This window comes from Daktulosphaira vitifoliae, unplaced genomic scaffold (genome assembly GCF_025091365.1).
Source record: "Daktulosphaira vitifoliae isolate Bord-2020 unplaced genomic scaffold, ASM2509136v1 Scaffold_81, whole genome shotgun sequence".
NCBI classification, from domain to species: Eukaryota; Metazoa; Arthropoda; class Insecta; order Hemiptera; family Phylloxeridae; genus Daktulosphaira; species Daktulosphaira vitifoliae.
In genome coordinates, this window is record NW_026099650.1 from 19,743 (window position 1) to 43,244 (window position 23,502).

Sequence of the window (23,502 nt, forward strand, 5' to 3'; positions counted from 1 at the left end):
TTGTTTTTCACATAAAACTTCCGATACTAAGAGTTTGAAGTCTACTAGTGGTAAATAAAAGTTATCGGTATGAACTCGACGATATAGCAGCCATGCATTCACCACACACAAATCCAAAACATGGAAAAATATTTTGATATAATATTTTTTGGACTTGATACTTATTCTGTAGTAGCCTAGCATTGAATCGAGCAAATCGACTCCCCCCATATAAGAGTTATATGTATCAATTGCCTTGGGGCACGGTACCATTTTGTATTTTTTTTCACTTCTAAAAAATCTTTTTTTTTCCCCAATTGGCTAACTTCCAACATAAGTGGACACCATGTTCACTAATTTGTTATCGTACCACGAAACTGCTGATAATGTTACATCATTAATTGTTGTAAGTTTCTCACAGAAAGTGCCTCTACCTTTTTTTTTAAAATCTTTTTCACTTGGCATATTTAATCCAGTTAAGCGATTTAATCTAGCAGTTCCTAGGGGAAGAATACCTTCTTTCTCCAAATAAATTAGTAAGTCTATACTTGTAAACCAGTTGTCAAAAAATATCTTGTAATTGCAATTTCTTGGTATTGATGCAGCCATTTTTACAACCATATTGCTACTTACTGAGAATGAAGGCAAGTTATCAGGCATAATATTAGTTTGAGCACCAGCAAAAATTTCAAAATCATAGCTAAATCCAGATAAACCACTTAACACAAATACTTTATAGCCCCATTTATGGGGTTTTTTAGGGTTGTATTGTTTGAGAGATGATCTGGATTTAGTGGGTATGATTTGCTCGTCCACCGCAAGGTACTCTTCTTTTGGAATAGAGGTACATATAGTTCTAACTGCATCAATAAGGGGACGGACTTTAAACAATNGGGTCATTTTTATAGGTCACCTGATTACACTTGAATACCTAAACATTTATTGAATTTAATATTAAATAAAATTATATTTTATGATAAAAATAAAAAATTGATATGTATTTATATCATATATTATATTATAGTTTATCACTATAAACGATAAATAAAATGTTTTTTTTGTTGTAAATTTGAAGACTTGCAATTATCTGTAAAAAAAAAACAGTATATAATCAATATTTTGTTTATACTTTTGTTGTTTGAATTCTTCATATTTAATATTTTTAATTTCCTTTAAAAAAACATATTAAATAAGCCATTTTCTTTGTTAGTAAGTTTTTGATGAGACATGGTTTTTAATTGTCATGTTTTGCAAATATGCTATGACAGGCTTATGTTTTGATAATAATTCAACATTTTTACAGGTAAAGAATATTTTAAAAAGAAAATTGTGTATACATTTACCTTATGAGTATGTTATTTCATAATTATTACTCCTAATATATATTATTACTTCAAAAAAAAAATTAGTAGAAAAATTATACATTTCTTTAAATTTATCATATATATAAAGCTGAGGGTTCTTGAACAGCTCAAAAATGTAGAAAATTGTACTTTTTGTTATATACAAAATATTTTTCATGGTGTGGAGAATAATAAATTTAGCCTTTTTGAAAATTGTATTCTAGTTACACTTAAGTTTGAATTTCCTTATGAATTATTGAAAAATTAGATAATTAAAACCCAAGCATGACTAAACTTGTATAGTAAATATTATACAGATTACAAGAGAACGCGGAATGGTAGTCAATTTCTAATAAATATATGAGAGTAAGAGTGAAACTGTTGCATGTCAATATTAATGATTTTTCAGTAGTCTACTGAAAAATTAGTTAATATGGTATTTAGTATTTAAATATCAAACTCTTGTTACCCAAAAATTTAATTTCATAATGTCGATCCTACGCGAAAGCTGGATCGAAATATACCTAATATCAATAGTACTTTTCACATATTAAAATGAAAAGTATTTTCTCAAATTATTATCAAAGTTTCACATGATATCGAACAATTTATTTGTTGGGTTTTACGTGAGTTCAGACTACTTATTTTAAGTATGACCAATATAAAGGGAACGACTAGAATTTATATTTAAATATTAACATAAACAGAATAGAATTTAATTTTCAGAAAAGAAAGTTTAATTAATTAAAAATCAATTAAAAGGAAAATATCGATGATTTCAAACAAAGTTAAAAATAATTTAAACGTAATTAAAATTGACAGGATAACAAGACGTAGAAATGAATAAACAAATGTGTTTTTTAATTACAACATTCAATAAATATGGCGGAGTAGAAATTAAACAGTGTTACAAATGTACAATAATATAATGTAGCCTCCAAAAAAAGATGACATCATGTTACGCCAATTTTTGAATCTCTTAAAGTTGATTTTACGAAAATTTATTTTTAAAACGTTGAATTTAATAACAGAACTTTTTTTTAGGTTCAATATTTTAATATTTAAAATTACCATCATTAAATTGTAAATTTTATGAAGTTTTAAGAAATGGTATTGTTTAGATTGATATGTGATTAGAAACATTTATAATTACTATTATTAGTATATTTATGAGAAAGGTTCACGATTTCGTTAAAGTTACTGTTTTTTTTGCAGTTATATCGTCATAGATAATTTTAATAGAAAGCTTAGCAGTCAATTCTAGTAACTTCTAGCTTGTAAAAATATGGTGTGATTGAAATTTTCAGATCTTAATTAATTTTTTAATTATTAGAAAATTATAAAAAAACAGGTTAAAATGAATTTCAACAACATATAATAGGACAAAATAAAAAAAAATTCTTCAATATTAATACAACCTTATTGTTCATTAAAAAAATATATAGATACACAATAATGCACCGAAGTCCTGGGAAGGTTAATGATACATTATCAGAAAAGCCCTTTTATAGTTTTAAACGACAAACGATCTATTTTACAATCTTTTTGTGTACAATTTTGTCTTTTTAGCTTCTATGTGAATTTAGGAAATTTTCGTTCTACTATGATATGCGTTTTTTCTTAGATCTCACTGGACTATTAGCGCGAAAAATTTGAAAAATCATCTCAATTTTAAAAATTAAAAAAAAAAACTCAATATTATGCTATATTATTTTTCTATGGAAAACATCGCTACCATAAAAAATGATGAGCAAAAAAAAAAAATAATAAACCATAAAAACTCTGTCACTATTCATAACTAGGCTAGTAAAATTCGAGATGGGTTCTTTAAGGTCGTGGGCCCACGGGTGTAAGCCCTTAATCCGGTTTAAATGAAATCCATCCATGTAAAAATAAATCGTCCCATAAAGTAAAGTAAATTTATTAGTACATTTAATTTTTAAATTTTCCTACATTCGCAATACTAAAGAAAACACTTGACACGGTACCACATATTAGCATTACGCTTATTATACTTATATCTTGTTTCTCTCATCAGTCGCTTTATTACATCGCGATTCAAGCCCGATTACAATATCCCCGCTTTTTAACCAAGTTGCAAAGTCCATCTGCTGAACCACGAACGACCACCGAGCGGCGGCGACGAACGCTCTCTCCAACTTTTGACGACTCACGTAATACATCAAAAATTTTTTCACAGTACATATATTATAAATCAGTAAGTACTTAATCATTTAAAATTGTATTAGTAATACAAAAGACTTAATAAATTAGTTAATAATTAGTTGACCTAATAAAAAGCTAAATATGCTCCTACAAACATTAAAGAATGCTATTTTTGTGTTAAAATTGTCGATTTTGTATTTTATTTTAACTACAAAATTAAATAATTTTACTTTGTAATTTATTAATCTTTTAACTTTATTTGTGTAACAGTAACTGTAACAGTCAATAATATTTCAAATTTTTTGGTAACATTTTGCTATATAAATCATTTCTAAGAAAATTATTTTTAATTTCACGTGAATTTAACAATGGATTTTTACAATTATAACAAATTTTATAATACGCTCAATTGAGTACATCTTTTTAACAACTTTCTTTTATTGTTTTTTTAGTTTAAGTAAATCATTAAAATTAATTCAGTTCTGCATATTTCAACTGTAGAATTTTTTTAAACACCAAAAGTTACTAGAAAATGATTACTATTATTTCTATTTAAGTGATCCATTACGATAAAAATGCAAACAAATATAGAGCTTTTCTGATAAATTTACTATAAATAGTAATTATAAAAATTTCCGAGTGCATATTAATCTTAACAATATTATTTTAATTCTCATAAAATTTTCTATTAAATAAATTTCAAAATTTAAGTTGAGCTAAAAGTTATGGTAACAAATTCAGCTTTTTTTTATTATAAGCTTTATATTCAACTTTTAAAGACCAACAAAATAGGTTAAAAATGATATTATGTCTTAATTATTTTTAACATATTAAATATCAAGAACATATTAATAATTTAAAATCAATTTTTTTTTGTTTTTTATCGTAATAAATCATTTCAAAAGAAATATTATTCTATGTAACTCTTGGTGTTTAAATAGATGATACAATTGAAACATTCAGATCTATTTTCCTTTAAGTTATATCCTAAAGTTGTAACTAATTAGTAATAATATCAAAAATTATTGGCGTTAGAAAAATTTAATTGCTAATTTGAAATTACCACGAAACATTAAATAATAAAATTGTATTTATCACTCTGTTGAAAATTTTTTGCAAGCCATTTATTTATAAGTAACAACAAGTTATTATCTAAAAAGTTTTATGTCAAACCCTTCAATTTTTATACACGTTTACATAAAAGTTATAACTACTTTATAATTTTTTATTAATTCTCCGAAAAAATTACAATACTAAATTATTAAACATCAATCCCATATTATAATTTAATTGCTATGATAAATATGTATTCATGTTTTAAATCAAAAAACTACTAATCAGGAATAATAAAGGAAATACAAAATCGCATTGTTTTTGGTTTAATCCACCAACTTCCTAAAATTAATCACTATCTAAAGATTTGCATCGATGCGTTTTTTAAGATAATGATTTTAATCACTGTCAGATGTCATTATACTTAATCCCACTATGTTATGTCACCACTGTGTCGCGATCCCCCTGTGCTGGGTTTTTTTAAATTTTAATTCATCTATAGAATTTTAATACATAATTAGACACCTTTTTATTATTTATGGATATAATCCACTGATTAATTAAATTTTGCTAACTAATAAATTTTATGTTAAACGATAATGTTTTAGCTATTCTATTAGTAATATATCGCAATAATTTTTTTATCGATTTAAAAATAACATCATTATACTCTTTTTTTTCTGGGGAAATAAAAGTCATTTATCTTAGTTAATAATCGCAGATCTAAAATTACGCAGCGTACTTTAATCAAACGATTTCAAGATAAGCTGTGGAACGGCTAAAAATTATTACTTTTATTACCTGAACTACAACCGGTTGGTGGACAAGCAATTCATGTAGTTATCTTCAGTGATTGTATAGCTGTGTTAAACTGTAGCAGTATTTTAAACAGAATATCGTATTGATTTTACAGTATAGATATTAGGATGCCCGTTGTTTATGTATAAAAAAAAATTTTTGTTCGAAACTTGAGGAGCGCAGCAAGAAAATTTGTTCTTATACGTCTACAGATAATTTATTTAAAAAATTAAAATTTATACAACTTAGTATTCTGTAATTGTCATGANTTATACAATGTAGTATTCTGTAATTGTCATGAAGGCGATAAGGCCTATCGATAAATAAAGTCAGTGTGTGCTTGACCCTCCGCCGTGCTGGGCCGGAGCGTTAAGTGATCGGTTGTTTTGTCTGTTAATCGAATAATGTTTAATTGTCATAGTAATTAATTATAATTATATTACAAAAAAATACTTTTAATGTGTAGTTGTATAAGTTTTTGTTATTAATAGTTTTCACTACAACAACCATGTTAACAAGGCGCGCAAAAAGCTCAAAGTTTAATAAAAATATATTAAAATTGTAGTTTTGTATTTTTAGGCCTCAGTTTTCATTTTTCTGAAATTATTGTAATAACTTAATATTATAGAATCTATAATATTTGGTTACAATATTACAGATATTGTAACCAAATATTGTAGATATTATATTGATTTTCTTAGGAAAGATATCTTTACAATTTTTCATCAAGTCAATTCTTTGTTGTTAAGATACAGAAAACTCTGCAAAACTCGTTTTTTAACTTCTCACGCCCTTGCAATTAACAATTTTTGTTTTGGAGGGCAGTGTTATTTTAAACATTTAAATGTATATATTTGTAAATATTATTTTAGGTTATTTAAATGGAAAAAATATTAAATTTAGAAAATATGGACATCAGTTTCGAGGCAANTAATTTTGAAAATATGGACATAAGCCCCGAGGCAACCAGCTCAAGAAATTTGGACCACATTGATCAAGAAAAAAACATACAAGAAAAAATTGAAACAAAATTAATTAAAAAAAAAAAATAATAATAAAATAAGATACAATCCATACAACAACAAAATTAGTACACCTAAAATAATAGGAAATGGAGTAAGTATATTTAATTACCATATGTATGCTTTAGACTGACCAAAAAAAGAAATAGATAAAATTAAATGTTTTATGTATATATTTGATGTAAAAAGTGTTAACTTTTAGAATTTACAAAAATAATTTAAAAAATATATGCTTTGAAAAATTAACGATTTTATACCAAAATCCCATTTTCCCATTTTCCCATATTATCAAACTGTGAAAATTGAAATGCGCCTCTCAGTGACTTTTTAAGGTTGATCAAAAAATCTCAAATTTGGACGGCTACCTTTTTTTGATGTGCTATTGATTTTTGGAAAATCAAAAAAAAAATTTTTTTGTTTGGTTAGTTTATTATGTATGGGTTGGAAAAATAATTTTTGAAAGCTTGTTTAGTTTCAAACTCTCAAAAATTAATGTAAAAATATTATTACTTTTAATTTCTAAATTGTATGGGGAGTGAAATTTAAATTAAAAGAAATAAGAAATAGTCTCACTAATCGTTATATCTGTTAACAGAATATAATACATATACACACACACACAAAACCGGCCAACTTTGGAATAGTTAACCCCCCAAAATGTAAGTCTAACCAAATATATCATTAAGTTTTATTATTAATATATGTCTCTTATGACAGTAAAATGCTACCGATGTGGATTGATGGGCCATAAGGCTCGCGATTGTAAAAAACCAAAACGTAAGTACCATAAATCTAAGTTACTATTTGAATTTACAGTCTTGAATGGTACTCAAAAAGAAATATTTCAAATAGTGCATTTTAAATAATTATTTAAATAAAATCATCTATGTTATTAGCAGGGCTCGGGACTTATAGCATTTGCTAGAAAATGCTTTTGTTTGCTATTTTTGACGGTTTTTTCAAAAAACGCTTATTTTCAGTTTTTTTGATGATTTAATAAAAGACAAATGCTTGTTTCTTGTTTTTTCTGTTTTTGTACATTAAAATATTTGCTTTATGACGCAGCCTAACCAGGTTTTTTTTATCGGTTTTTGATAGGTCTAATAAGGAAAATAATTCAATTGTCTTCCTTGTTAGTAGGGTTTTGTTTTTGTTATCTTATCTATTCGATAGCCAACGCCATCCTCGGCATTGTTAACTTCTTTAGTTATGGTTGAAGTGTCATACTAGTGTGGTACTTGGTTGATTTCCTTTTTATAATGGATTTCTCGGTAAACAATATTTTTAGACCGTTATGGCATACTGGGATATCAACAAAAATGTATACTTAATTTTTCAAAAAATCCATTTTTGGGGATTTTTTGATTAATTTTTTTATTCATAAATGCTTATTTGAGTGCTTTTTTTTGATGATTTTAAGTGCTGTAAGTCCCGAACCCTGGTTATTAGTAATCAATTTTCGAATATATCGTTTTGATAATTAAGTTAAAAATTTTTTATTTTTAAACAAATTTCCCTATTTACAGGAAACTAGGGAATTTTTTCAATTATAAAAGATAATATCTTCAACTAGATACGATTTGTGATCTTTCGATGAATCAAAAGTAGTTTAAAAACTTGAGAGACACAAATAAATTGTAATAAAAAGAAAAGTGAGGAAAGTGGAAGTGGTTTAGGTTATATGGTTTGTGTTGGATTCATTCATATCCATCTTAATCCTACCTCTCATCCACTCAATCCTAATATTACATAAATATAGTGCATGTCTTACAACTACACTTACCTTGATATTCATCCGAACTCGTAGATAGATGATGAATTGTGATATTCCTTGTTGACGTCGACATTTTAAGTTCATTTAAATAAATAAAAATACTGGTATTAGGGGCAATATACTGAGTTTATTTCGATGATTTGAATTAATTATTTTAACTAATGTGTAAGACTAATAATTAAGGTTGACAAAAGTGACATGAATTTTACATTATTAACTTTATAATGAAATAGTAAGAGTGTGGGGGAATAAAGAGTGAGAGTGAACTAGAATGTATTGGTGTGCTAATTTTCATAGCCTTTTATATTAAACTAGTTGGTAAGGTGATGAAGGGCGGCTAGTTTTTCTTAAGAATTTAAATATCTTATTCTGCCTTCTGTTTGGCGCCATAAATACGCTTGTGGTAATTAAAAAATTTGACATTAATGTAAACATTGTTCCAAATGAGCGATATATTTGTATAAAGTAATAATATAACAGTCGGTCAGAAAAGTATTTAAAATTGATAATTATTTATGCAGAAAAATTATTCTAGAAGTTTCTCAAATGTTCTCGAAACTTCTATTTTAACTCTTTACAAAAAAACATATCATGGTACAATATATACCTTCTCTTCTTCGCATCGATGCTAACACATGATATTATATTGTATTGAATAAATAAATTAATAACTTCTTTAATATAAACATATAATATATGTGGTTAATTGAAAATAACAAAATTTCCGATCAATTGACCTATGTTTCATATTTTCGAGATTTTTTTGTCAGCTTTCAAGACTATTTTGAAAAAAAATCCCATTTTATTAAAATGCGAATACTTTAATCTTTTACCAGCACAGTAAAAATCAAGAAAGGTATTCAAAATTTTTGGAATAATTTTTATTTANACTTTTACCAGCACTGTCAAAATCAAGAAAGGGCCTCAAAATTTTTGGAATAATTTTTATTTATCTCAAAGACAAAATAAAAAATCAAGAACAAAGTATTTTAAAAATAACCATAATAAGAAACATCCAAATGTAACTATTATTATACCATTTTTTTCAAAGAATATAATACTTGTTGAAATATATAAAATCATAAAAATTATAATTTATTATACAATTATATTAAAGTGTTTTGACTAATATAGCTTTTTTTTTTGTTGTAGGATGCTACACATGTCTGCGAGAAGGGCATTTAGCCACTGGATGCAATTTTTAAACAAATATATTTTTTTTAATTTTATAAATCACAATTTTTTTTACTAAGAAATTTTTATATTTTTTTATTATATTCTTTTAAGTTTAATAACACCATCATTTATTTAATCTTTTTGTTTAAAATAACCAACACTTTTAATTAGACAATTAATTATATTATCATATTTATTTGGTTAAAATAACATTATTCTTTTCAACAAAAAAATTTAAATAAATAACTTAGAGAAATATTTAACACACGCATACTGTTTAATTATATTATATTACACACGTTTCAGAGATAAATAAATAATTTGTCATTTAAAAATCACTCTTCACCATGAAAAAATCTATTATTATTTATCTATTATTATTATCTATTATCATTATTTTTTACTCTGGTGTTATTATTAAATACAAAGTGTCAATCTTAATGTTAAGTATAATCAACAATATTAACGTTATATAAAATGTCAAAATTATTTTTATATTTATCCTCTGTAATAATTTTATATTTTATGCTGTCTTATCAATAAACAATAACATGTAACAATGAATATACATAATATAAGAATTGCAAAAATTCATATTTAATTATACTTTCAATTAACATTTCGGTTCAATTGACCACATTATTTCCCAATAAATCTTATACCATTGAAAAGCCCATAAAATTTGCTATAAGAAAAACATAATTTCAAGGTGTACAAGTGATGGAAACGTACCCCCCCATGAAGTTTTTTCAAAAGTATATTGATATATCGTAAAGCGTCGTATATGTTCACGGAAATTAATTTTTTAAGGCACTTGCCCACTTTGTTAGTCACTAAATCTTATACCATTGAAAAGATAAATATTTAAAAAATTCATTTTGTTTATAGTCGTTGAAGTCTGACCATACAAAATAATGCATATAGTAATTTAGTGATTTCTATCAATTACTTTTAATTCAAAATTATTAAATAGAAAACCCCTTGATAATAGCGGGTTCTGCAACCTAATGTTCATAACTAACCAATATGGTTACTTATCAGTTAATTTCGGGTGCTAAATTCACGGACATGAAACGGTCGACGGCGCGGTGATAACGAACACGTTTGGGCGTCGGATGCGCTGATAACGGCGAGAAGCATATTAACATTATGCCCACGAAATGTAACCCAGCAAGAAATTAGCCTCTTTAACGTGCTACACATTATTTATGATAACAGTTTGAATTTTACCGCCTTAATTAATTTTCAATTAATTTAAAAAAATATAGACAATGCTTTTGGTGGTGAAAAAGGTCCAACTATATTTCTAACTGATAATTCTGATGCAGAAATAAATGCCTTAAGTACAACTTGGCCTCATTCAAAATCACTTCTTTGTATATTTCATGTTTTACAAGCAGTTTGGAGATGGTTGTGGGATAGTAAAAATGAAATAAAAAAAGAGCATAGACAACTTTTCATGCATTCTTTTAGAAATATTTTATATGCTGAAACTGTAGAAGAAGCTTATGCTGCTTATCAAATAACTCTCGAAGAAGTAAAAATGTATTGTAAGTGGCAAAATTATATTACTACATTTCACTGGAATCATAAAGAGCGTTGATGTTTAGCATGGAGAAATCACATAAATAGAGGCCACCATACTAATAACTTTAGTGAAGTTTCAGTGAGAATTTTTAAGGAAAATGTATTAAGTAGAGTTAAAGCATACAATGTTATTTCAATTATTGATTTTTGTTGTACCAATTTAGAACATTATTATAGAAAAAAATTTCTCGAGTTTTCAAATGATAGAAATGCAACTGCTTGTAAATTTTTTGAAAAAATTACAAAATTAATTGATTATGTGAACCAAGAAGATATTAAAGTGGATAATGAAGAATACTATGTACCAAGCCAAAAAAATAAACAGTTGATGTATTGTGTTATGCCATCTATAGGTATTTGTTCGTGTACAGCTGGAATGTAAACATTTGTTTACATTTGTTTGTAAACATCAAGGTATTGTATACAAGTATATTAATAAAGTTGGAGTTAATTTACCTCCTGTTACAATAGAGGATAAACATTCAATTGCACAATTAGCACTAGGTAATAAAGCACCAAATAAATCATTTTATGAAGGTCTTTTACCATCAGAAGTTATTCATAAAAATGCATGGACACTTGAAGAAGTTAAATTAACCAGGAAATGTAATAGAAAATACAGAAAACAATATTAATGAAAATAGCATCTTTGGCAATATGGTTGAAGAAAAAAGTACTATTTCAGAAAATACTTGTTTGCCAATAATAGAAGAAATCAATCAAATTTTGTTGAATAATAATACTAAGTATGGAGGTTCAATCTATCAAAATTTACTGAAATTTAAAAATAGATTAAAAAAAATAAAATCAGAAGGGCAGTTTAACACATTTTTAGCCAATACTAGAGGAACCTCTTTACCTTTAAGACTAAGAGATAGTGCAACAATAAGAGTTCAGCCAACCACTATTTCTAAGAGGAAACCAGGCATAACAAAAGGAAGCAAACGTCTATTGGCAGGTGAGTATAATTTATAAATACCATTTGTCAATTAAACAAACATGTTACTTTTATTTTTAGGTAGACCAGCAATTTCAGAAAACAATCGCTCTAAGAAACCAAGAAATATACTTCAAAACATAACTAACTGTACGCCTAATGCAAAATCGCACTAATTTATTTCTGTTATTACATTTTTTAAATAATATATTTATAAATAATTTATAAAATTAGTGTTTTCTAGATATTAATAATAATAGTTTACTGATATCAACTGTTATCATAAATAATGAGTAGCCAATCAGAGCTAAAATCGCGAACTTATGAAAACGGGGACAACGAAAAAATTGAGCGAAGGTCGGAAAAGTCACGAAACCAGAAGGGCCGTCGAACGGTACGGGAAACGCGTCGTTCAGAAAGAAATTAGTATACAGAGTGATTTTTTTTATCATAACCCACTTAATTACTTACAGAATAATAATAATTAAAAATTTTTTTTTTATTATTATCTTTAGTTACACATTATTCTTGAATTATTAACTATGTAATACTTTTTAAGTTCATCCCTTATACCTTGTAAGGGGGTCAACTTTGTTTTTTTAAATGGTAACACATATTTTTAATTTAATAAAATGTTAGAGTTTTTAATTCAATAGTAAATGGCATTTGAATTTTTAATAAAACTTAATTTGTTTATTAGATATAAACATTTAAAGTTTCAAAATTTTGAGTTAATATATAGGTATAATACACAAGGGATTGTAAATACAGGTAGCTAATTGGATTTTTATGACATTGCTGTCTCAGTCACGGATTGTTTATTATCAATTATGACTATCAATAGATAAACTTTTTGTATTGTCAGTTAGTGTATTTATAAACTTCCCATTTAAAAAAACAAAGTTGATACCCTTACAAGGCATAAGGGGTGAACTTAAAAAGTATTACATAGTTAATAATTCAAGAATAATGTGTAACTAAAGATAGTAATAAAAAAAAATGTTTAAATTATTATTATTCTGTAAGTAATCGAGTGGGTTATGATAAAAAAATCACTCTGTATAGCTAGAGGTTCGAATTTTAACGGTCGAAAAACACGGAAAATTCTTCCACTGGTTGCTTACGAGAGGGGCTGCGATTTTAGTATACAGCTAGAGATAGAGATAGAGACTAGAGATAGTATATAAAGAGAGATTTTATGAGACTACAATATTTAAATCATGGTGGAGAAAGGAAATATTGATAATGGAATGTGATAAAAGAAACTTGAGACGCACATGTCATAACTGTACAATTAGAATTCATCATTGGGAAAGTTACCACCTCACCAATAACGAGATACAATGGTCATATAATGTTGAACAATATTTTAAAAACAAACCCATCAGATGGTTAACAAGGGAATTAGTATTATATGCCATTCCAGATGTGGAACTTGAAACGAGAACTTATTACAAAGACACGTTCATTGGAAGGCTCAATGGAGATTACAGGAACGCTGTTTGGATCAATCAATTATGGGGCAAAAGCATAACAAAAAACAACTTCATAAAAATTAATTACTGGAAGAAATTGATTTATTGCATTTTAACAACACTGGAACTAACAATAAGGAGTAATCTTCATTCTCTTGATATGTACGATTTAGAATATAATCCTGAAGATTATCCCATCTCTGTGGAGGATCATTGGGAGACCGATGATGATGAACAATATCTAGTGATAGTAGAACAGAATGAAAATGTTATAAAAAATTACAATTTATTAATTTCAATCAATAATATTTCATATCAGTATTTACCTTTCGACACAAAAATGTTTCCATTAATTTTAAATAATATAAAGAACATTATATTAGAAAATATACATGACATAAATGAATATATAAATAATGAAGAAGAGCAGTGGTAGATTATAACTTATTAATTATAATTTTTTTACTTATATAATAATTTATTACTAACTCGTATTGTTACTGAATTATAACATTAATTTTATTACTATTTTTATACTTATATTATTTATAATTTTGTGAAATCATTACAAAAAAAAAAATTTTTTTCACTTAATTATACGATGAATCAATATTGCTACTTATTATTATATATATATATATATATATATATATATATATATGTTATATATTTTGTACATTTAAATATTTCTAGAATAAGAATATTAAAAATAAAACATTTTATGATTTATTAAAACATTATTGTTTTAAGATAATGTTTATATTTAATTCCTTACATATTATAAGTTCAATTTTGTTTGGAATATGACTGTAACTAGAAAACAAAAATTGAAATATCCACCACCATTACTAGCAACGAAAATATTAAAAAAAAATTCCCCCAACTCCAACACTCAAAGTAATAACTATAAAAACATGTTAAAATTATTATGGAATGTGAAAATCAGACCATATCATGCTCACATAAAGAATTATGAAGTATATGGTTATAGAAAAGAGGAAAATACAACACCGCACACAAATATGTGGTTTTTAATAGAGCAGGTGTCTAGTCTGCGACTACCAATAGCATGTGATATTTTAATTCACCAATCAGACATGTTTTATACAGCCATAAGAGCAATTAATGATTATGGGAAAAGTACTCCATTTGTAATTAATCAAACTGTTATAAATTTAAAATGATAATTAATGTTAATTATAGAAAATATCAGCATAACATTTTAGAAAATTATTTTAAATTTTTAATAAACCAATAAACTTGTATTAATTGACATTGACATTAATGAGACAGAGGAACATTATAAACACATATATTTTAAAAAAAAAAGGAATTTATTCCAATTAGTTAATCACAAAGTATTAAATAACTCAAATTTACTAAGAAAATGTCTATGTGTATATGTACCCATGATAATTTTAACTTTGAATTATCAAAAATACTTTGCTATTATAACATCTATTAACATTAACAATTAGCCAGTAGGTATTACTAAAAAATTATATTTTATAGCATAGACAGCGTTTATATAACTAGTGTTATCAAATATTTACTGTTTGTACTATGTATTTTTTTATCAATGTTGTTTACATAGAAATAAAAAAAAAAAGGCTAAACAAAATACATTTTTTTCTTTTCTTGAGAACTATGTAGGGTGAACTATTTTTTTCAAATCAGTTATTCAATAGAAATCGTCACTATATGTTTGTAAACTATCAGTTAAATGATAAAAAATAAATATTCGTTATAGGCATTTAACTATAAATCCTAATTTAAATTTGATTATTTACTAATATAATTAATTAGCATCTAAAATGATTGATAGCATTTTACAAATTTTTCATGAGACAATTAAACCTCTACAGAGTACTTACAATAATGGTCTGTAGTCTGTGATTATAAAGTTTGTTTATATGGCACACAATTTATTTATATGTAGTTTTACATGCAAAAATTCTAAACATTAAATATACAGATTCTCTGTACAAAAAAATGACATAAAAAATAATGAATAACCATATAAGAGCTTTAGAATAAAAGTCATAAGTATATATATATATATAACTATAAACCAATTTCATTATTTTGTTTTTTTTAAATTATAAAAATTAAAAACAATTAATTATAATATTAAATATTCACTAACCTGTACTCTTTAAATGCATTAGTTCGGCATAATGAGTAAAATATGTTTGGCGCACAGGGTTCCAGTTTTAATTACCAGAATGTAACAAAATTATTCTTGTGATTTTCTCATTGGTGATGTCAGATCTTTGGTCCAAGCCAGCCATAATACCCATCCCATTCATCATTGGCCTAGCCTAGCCAAGAGTGCTTGATAATAATATGAAAACATTACATCTTAAGGATTTATTATGTATAAGAAAAAATCAATAAATTAAAATTTACAACAATAGTCAATTTTAAAAATGAAGAAAATATTAATAAAAATATAAATAATTAACTATTAAATTTTGTTTAAAATATGTTTTTAATACCATAGAAACGATTTCTAGTAACTCAATTCATTCACAGCCAACTTTTATAACACTAATTTTTCCTAGTATAAAATTTCAAGGATATTTTTATATCTATTCATTATGCTGAAAAAAAATAAATAAAGTAGAATTCACAACACTACTTTTATTTTAAATGAGTACAAAATAATTAGAAAAAAAACTATTTAATATTGTTGAAAATATTTTTTGGGTACCATCCTGGTTTGCAAAAATCGATTATATTATATTAAAATCGATAAAAAATAATATTGAATATACATTTTTAAATCCATACCTAATAGACATAACATGTATCAATAAAGGATAGTTATTACTTTAGTTTTCATTTTATTTTCTAGAAACAATGGAACTTTGATTGTTCGTCATTCTCTGCATTAAGCATACCCAACTTATTGTGGTGTATGCGATGGGGTAAATATGAATAAAAGTTTAAAATAGTAAAAAATCCAATACACAAAATAAACTTTTTGCATACATTGGATTTTACAATAACGCTACCAAAAGAATTTAATCCCTTTTTTTTCTTAAAATAATCAGTTACTAAATCATAAATGATGTCATATTTAATATTCCTAGTGCATGACTGTTCATAAGCGGAGATCTTATTAAATATTAGGAAAGCTAAAATTTTCAGCTGCAGACAGTCATATAGCCTTTGCCTCCACACCTCTTACTACAAATTTATATATGAAATATTGTAACACATTGCATATTTTTACTATTTCATTTTTATTTTTTTCATTGCTTTGAAACTTCTCTTGAATGTAGCAAAACTAACTGAAAATGTCTAAATAAATCGGAGCATTTTATAAGAATTAATCAATACTTGAAGATCACCCTTCAGTAAAGACAATTATAAGTGTAAATATATATTTAAATATAATAAATAGCAACTAATATTCAAACGCATTATCACTTCATTTTGTCTACCGTACCAACCCGGTCACAACAATAGGTTTCATTGAAATTTCCTAAGAAAAATTATAAAGAAATTAATCTTCTCAGTCTTAATTACTTATTATTATGTGATTAGATTATTTAAATTAGTTCCCTACCTTGATTTAATGATGAATTATTTTTATTGTGTCAGGCCTTGTAAACTAAATAAATTTTTGTCAATTAGACTTTCCATATATTACCTATTAGTGGCAACTTCTAGTTATTAGATAGGTATGAACAGTGTCAGTTTTTTTGACAGTTATGTTTAATGTCTTGTCCTTTTAGCAATACGAGTTAAATGAGTCTTTGTACTAGCATGAGCATCAGGCTTTGTTAGTTTTCCATTTTATAACAAACAAATAATAAAAGTTAATTTTTGAACAATAATTATGACACACAAAAAATATTAAACCTCATAAAATGAATGATTAAATCGATGGTTTTGTTAATGTAAATAGCTAAATATAATTCATTAGCTAATAGTAATCAAAATATATATTTAATATACAATATAAATATTATGTTGTCAATTTTATACATAATTTACCTCTAATTTTGATCTTTTTGGATCATTTTGTACTATTTGCAATATCCAAGCTGGATGTCTAAAAGACAAATTTCAAATATAAAAAGCGAAAGGACTATACGTCGTAATAAATCCAAAAATAGAGTAATTTATGTAATATGATTTTTAATTATTTCTTACTTGATTAGAAGTCATTGCTGGTTCAGAATTTTTTGGTTTAAAGATATCAAATAATTTAGAATTCATTATTTTATAAACAAATTAATACAAAAGTAAAAAAAAAACAAATCTGTGCTACAATACAGATTTATTTCTCCACATAGAGAAGGCGCAAATTTACTATGATAACGAACGATAGTATTCCACAGCTAAATATAGAATTTGTCGAAATAGTGTACATGATATTATTACTGTCAATATAACGCATAGGCCAAAGAATGTTAACAATAGCATTATGTATGTTATTTCTACCACAGAAAATATAAATGCATATACTATTAATATTTTATAGCGTTATAACTTTTATTAATAAAATATGCATTTTGGTAAAAATAAAATGAAGTTTATATACAATTAATATATCTATTATAGAGAAATATATTTTTCATGTTCAAAACCATTAATTTTTACAACATACTGTGGGGACGCTTCCATTGCGAATACTTTTTTCAGAAGGGTTAAATCTCCCATCCCGATCACCACCAATGGGGCTGATCTTACAATGTCTAACCTGATAAATGGGTGGAATAAACTATTTAAAATAAAATATCACAATAAATATTCTTATGTGTTTATCATAAGTGTACACTGCACTGCAGCAGTACGATAACACTCCATCTTTATCATTCCGATAGCACTTATTATTTGTAATCCTATTTTTATATATACATGTATATATATGTTGTAAAATTATTAATTATTGTAAATTATTAATTGTAGTATTTTTAATAAATTAATCTATTCACAACAAATGCAAACCATCGTGTAAATACCACAAAACTAAAATTATCTATTGTTGAGACGACCGACAGTAGTGAGTTTCAATGTGCAATATTTATTGCTGATAAAATAACAAAAATTCAATACTTAAGTGTTACTGTTGCGGATTTATCGGTTTGGCCCGCAGATCCTAAACAGAAACGCAGTAATATGGAAGATTGTAACCCTGATTTATTTGCAACCAACGGGTCAATAATAAAAACATACGACGAAAAATTAATTGTTGTAAATTTAGGTTAGGTTTTTAGATGTTGAATATGTCAATAAGAATTCATTTTTGTCAATAAATGCCTTTAAAAATATAAGTGTAAATAACTGTGCTATGTACACATATTTTTCACTTACGATGTTAAATATCTTTTTCTTTTTGATAACATTAGAAAGGATATTCATCGAGGACGTGTCAAAAAATTCCCCACATATTCCTTGAAGTTTAACGCGATACTCTTCGGGCTATTCACAATTCTTTTCATTTAATTTGGTAACTGTTAAATTTTGCAAGTAGTCATAATTTCTTATGACAATCCAATCTCTTCTCTCTAAAGACGCTATAATTATGTTCAATAATATCGCAAACGAATTTAACGGCTGTTTCCTAAAATAGTCATTATGTTCGAATTGCAAAATTCGCGTTGATTTCAAGATTTTTGAAATTTGATTTCGATGCGACTAAGACTTCTAGACTGATTGAATTTCACAAGAGCTTATATGTTCTTTGTTCGCTGGTTAGACTAAAAGCCCCAATGCATTTTTAGTTTACTAGATCTTTTATACTAATTTTTTTCCATTTTTTTGGCCAACGATAAATAACGTTGCTAAAACAAATTTAACTTTAAATTGTTAATTTATTTCAAAAATAAATATGTTATTCACGATCGCCATAAGTTGTTTTCAGCCAATATTTAAAATATATTTTTTCAAATTATACATGTATACGTCAGAATAAAAATCTATTATAATTTAATGACCGAAATAAGTTATTATCGAAAGAATGTTTTAAAAAAAATATTCTTTGTTTTATAGAAATAGTTTTTAAAATATAATTAATTTTCAAGGAATTGACAGTAGCTTTATTTAATGAACATACTGGTACGGTTTGTAACTTTATATTAATTATATTTTATTAAGCAAATTTAATAATTGTTGGCCAATTGTTAAAAATATTTTGTTATATTAATTGGCTTAAATAAAAAGTAAACAAATCTTTTTTAGCCAACGACAATTAACGTTGCTAAATAAAAAATTTTCATTAATTCAAAGATAAATAAGTTATTTAACGATCACCATAGATTGTTTTCAGTAAATATTTAAATTTTTTCAAATTATTCATAATGTTATAAAAAAAAAATGTTTACTCTTAGTTTCATAGAAATAGTTTCTTTTATTATTTTACTGCACAGTGAAAGTGTAGAACATTTGGTTTATCTTAAGCATATTTATCTTGTCGAAATTATTAAAAATCAAGACATCTTAAGAACTATAATAACGGTTTTCAAAGAACAAAGTAAAGGAAACTACAATAAGATTATCAAAGATATTAATAATCCATATGACGCTGACCGAAATTATTATTATTTTCACGTATGGATTTAAAATATTTTAGTTTATCAAAATAAAATTTTCAACATTATTAGAGTCGTAACTTTACAATTAATTAGAAAACATCTAATGAATTTAATTAATAACAATTAAAAAATGTTGAAAAGTATAATAAACAAATGAATACATTTTTTATAGATAATGATGATACATTGACTAAATGATTTTTCTTTGAATTTTCAAATATTAAAAAATTATTCTCAAATCGATCAACAAATGTACATAAATCCTATAATAAAATAAATTATAATATTATATCAAATATTGAATTATTAATAAAAAAAACACTTTTGCTGTTTAATCATTTAAAATATTACAAACAGAAGTATATAACGAAAAATATAACACGAATTCAATTGATGAATTTAAGACACTACAGTCTAATATTCAAATAAGCAAAGAAAAAGAAGAAAAAATAAATCAATTTCAAGATATCTAAGATATAAATGAATTGAATGATAACTTCCTAAGATTAAATAATTTTCTACAATACTATATAAATTTATTTAAGACTGTTCAGTCATTCAGGAATATTCATTGGCCTTACATAAGTATAACAATGTCATATTGTCAAAATATAAAAACTGAAAGATTTCTTGATCTGTAATTTGTAATTGTGCTATACTTTTTAAAGTCATCGAAATATGAATTATGTTTTTCATAATATATTACAATTCATAAAAATCAAAATTAAATGTTGAGATTTAAATAATAATGTAATAAACAATATGTAATCAGTTGTGCGCATGTATTTTTTATTGCACTCCAAAGAAGAATGAATAATTTTTCATTGAGATTTAAATATTTGAATGATTTAACAAAATAAGTGATTCATAGATTCTGTCCGTAATCGGGTCAACAAAAGTAGTCAAATGCCTATAGTTTACAGAAATTGTTTATAACATTTTATGCTTGTAACATAAAATATTTTTATTATATTAATTATTTATTTATTTAATATAAAGTATATGTATAAATAAGATAATTAGCGCTGGTCAGTAGCGAACGGTATTTTATTTTTTCTATTTTGTAGAATATTTTTTTTATATAATTCACATTTTTTTTCACATCCGAATAAAACTTTAGGTGCGCGTCAGTGTGTCGGACTTATCTTTAGGCGTCCGGTTTACGACTGACTTACAATGAAAAACCTACGTTGCACCGCCCCCTACCTATTCTATAACAAAAATATCTCCTATTTCTTCCCCAATATCAAATAAGCGCCATAACAGTAGTTTCTTTGGAAAATGCATGAATAGCCTTATTTTTAGTTTAGATCACAATGGGCTAGATTTAAAACAAAACGCAACAAAAAAGAAAAAAAATCATCATCTCAAAATTAAATTTTATATATAGAAAAATACGTGTTCGGCCAATTATAAATAACGTTTTGAAATTGATTAAAACTATTTTAGTAACGACACAAGTATCTAACATCAAAGTTGAAAATAATCGTATAATTTACAACACCACAAACACACACATACATCAAAGTCCAGTATTTAAAAATTAAATTTTAGAAAGCACTTTACTGAAATCCTATCCAGCAAGTATAACAGGAGAACAAATATATAGGATTAAGTTCAATAATGAAATAATAAATTATTATTAAATGTTTAAAAATCATAAACAAAATATATAAACTACATAACTATACTACTCATACTACATTTCCCTTTGTTATTATAAAATTATGCCATAATTTTCATTATTTCCATAATTCATTTTTATTGAGTAAAAAAAAATCCTTTCACTTAATTTCAACAAATTTTTACTCAAAATTTAGTAATTTTTATGCTAATTCTTTTTTAATTAATTTAGTCTATAATTTTAATAATCATATCTTATATTTAAATACTAGACAAAATTTTACTGTTACCATTTTTTCCCAATTCGTTTAAAATTAAAAAAAGGTATTAATTATCGTTTTAGCTTGATATCGAAATTATAATGTTAACCTAAATACATTTTCTGAATTGTATGTAATGATACAAATGTTTGTTTAGAGCATGCTTTATTTTTACATTTTTTGTGAACGGGAAAAATAATAAGTTTGCACAATTTTTTGAAATTCAAACAATATTCAAGTTTTAATACAATCAGCAGATATTTTTAAAAAACAATTATAAGGTTAAAATAAAAATTACTTCACATTCATAGTCAAATAGTACTTAATTAATTAAATACAAACATCATCTTAAATGCCTATCCTAGAATTTGAGATTACCTAAATTTTCTATAGTATTTTTTGTGGCTTTATGAATTTAATATTTTTTAGTTTTAAATTGTTATTTTAAATATACTTTTAATTTTAAATAATATTAGCCACAAGTAAGAATTTTTTATTAAATCATGTTATATATTAATATTATAAGATAATAAAATATTACTTTCACCTCTAACCATTATATTAAATTGTTTATAATATTCAAAATATTTATCAAAAAGTTGTTATTGATTAGTTATTATATTTTTTAAGGATGTTCTGAGAGTTTCGTCTTGGCAGGAGATAAATATTTACATAAGGCGTTTTTCTACTGCACTCAAAATATATCGTTGCTATATATTTATTTTATTATTGGGAGTTCTATCCCAGTTAGAATTCTCATTATTTCAATTAGATATTTTTTTAATAAATAACGTTATTTATTATAGACATTCCTATTAAAAATTTAAAGTTGATACCCGTATAAAACATCGGGATGAACATGAAAAACACTTCATGATTGATAAGTTGAAAAAAAATGTAAATAAAAGAAACCCATAAAAAATTTTTTAGTGTCTTATTATATTATAGAACATTGAAAAATTAGCCGATGCTGGAAAAATTACTTAACGACGTATGATTTTCAAAATTTTTATTTCAAATGAAAGAGCTCAATGACGTTATTCTAGAAAAATTATTCGCGAAGATGAGAAAAATTTTTTTAGAACACTGTGAGCGTTTAAAATTTTATCAAAAACGCTCATTGCCGCCAGCATTTTTTTTATTTTAATTTTTACCAGACTTGCCCAGAAACATTCTAAAGATACCCCGAAAATTTCATTGAATTTTTAACCGAGTTATGAGCTTTTAGCTTCGATGCGAAGCTGAGAAGTTATTGGTTTTACTAAGATGTGTTTATTTATTTTTTTTTTGTGTGTCTGTTACCACTTTTTCTCAGCTCTCACCGAACGGATTTCTTTCAACGATACGTCAAAAGATCACAAATTGTATCTAGTCAAAGACATTACCCTTAAAAATTGAAAAAAATTCCCCCGTTCCCCGTAAATGGGGGAAACCTCCAAAAAAATTACAAATTTAAAAATCATTAATTTTCGAAATTTTTTCAATTTTTTTTACTTAAAAGTGCCATAACTTTTTCAAAAATGAACATATCAATATAATTTTTTATATAGATGCATAATATCATTACCTTTTATTTGGTATATTTTTTTCNATATAGATGCATAATATCATTACCTTTTATTTGGTATATTTTTTTCATAAATTTAACACTTAACTTGCCCACAAGGGGGGGTTTTAAAGTGATAACTTTTTCACAAAAAATTAACTTTTGAAAATGTTCCGGAAGGTCTGACACTTTTATATATATCTTAAATTAAAGCT

At 25.3% G+C, this 23,502-nt stretch overlaps 2 long non-coding RNA genes and 1 pseudogene across 4 annotated transcripts; 2 read left to right on the forward strand and 1 right to left on the reverse strand.

Moving 5' to 3' along the window:
• The first annotated feature begins 6,276 nt into the window (after positions 1-6,276).
• On the forward strand, positions 6,277-9,716 carry LOC126909027 (uncharacterized). 3 transcript variants are annotated; one of them, XR_007704901.1, is made up of 4 exons: positions 6,277-6,455; positions 6,957-7,020; positions 7,079-7,138; positions 9,288-9,716. It is a non-coding gene; the product is annotated as an uncharacterized LOC126909027 (long non-coding RNA). The 3 variants fall into 3 exon arrangements; XR_007704900.1 differs by lacking the exon at positions 9,288-9,716 and having other exon boundaries at positions 7,079-7,751; XR_007704899.1 differs by lacking the exon at positions 6,277-6,455 and having other exon boundaries at positions 6,689-7,020.
• A 744-nt stretch (positions 9,717-10,460) lies between these two features.
• Positions 10,461-12,338, forward strand: LOC126909033 (uncharacterized; annotated as a pseudogene).
• A 4,388-nt stretch (positions 12,339-16,726) lies between these two features.
• Positions 16,727-17,623, reverse strand: LOC126909030 (uncharacterized). The gene is made up of 4 exons (XR_007704905.1): positions 17,475-17,623; positions 17,316-17,373; positions 16,885-17,096; positions 16,727-16,800 (listed from the first exon to the last, which is right to left on the reverse strand). It is a non-coding gene; the product is annotated as an uncharacterized LOC126909030 (long non-coding RNA).
• Between the last annotated feature and the right edge of the window lie 5,879 nt (positions 17,624-23,502).